Raw genomic sequence first — 427 nt, forward strand, 5'->3', positions numbered from 1 at the left:
GGAATGAGATGTTCATAGGGTATTTGAAAGATCTACAACATTTCTGGGTATCCAGAAGACTAATTGCTTGAGTATGCCTATATACGCATATTCAAGAATGATGAGAAGTCCCTAAATCACACATCTGGCTGACCTTAAGGATCTGCTCAGGCAAACGTGAAAGCTACTTAAAGGATCAACTATGTGAGACCAAACAGTCAACATTTGCCCTAAAGCAAAGATGAAAATGTAAGAATGGGCAGGGAAACAGAATGCAAATAATGACAATCCTGACATATTGTGAAAAATGTAATCAATGTGAAAAAAAATCATAGAAAAATTGCTAAATGGAAACCCAATTTGCTGTGAAAACTTTTACCTAAAACATAATATTATTGTTTAAAAACATTCAAATAGGTCTTTAGTTTAGCAAATACAATTGGACCAA

Source organism: Orycteropus afer, unplaced genomic scaffold (genome assembly GCF_000298275.1).
Source record: "Orycteropus afer afer isolate SDZICR_OR568_19922 unplaced genomic scaffold, OryAfe1.0 scaffold00672, whole genome shotgun sequence".
NCBI lineage: Eukaryota > Metazoa > Chordata > Mammalia > Tubulidentata > Orycteropodidae > Orycteropus > Orycteropus afer.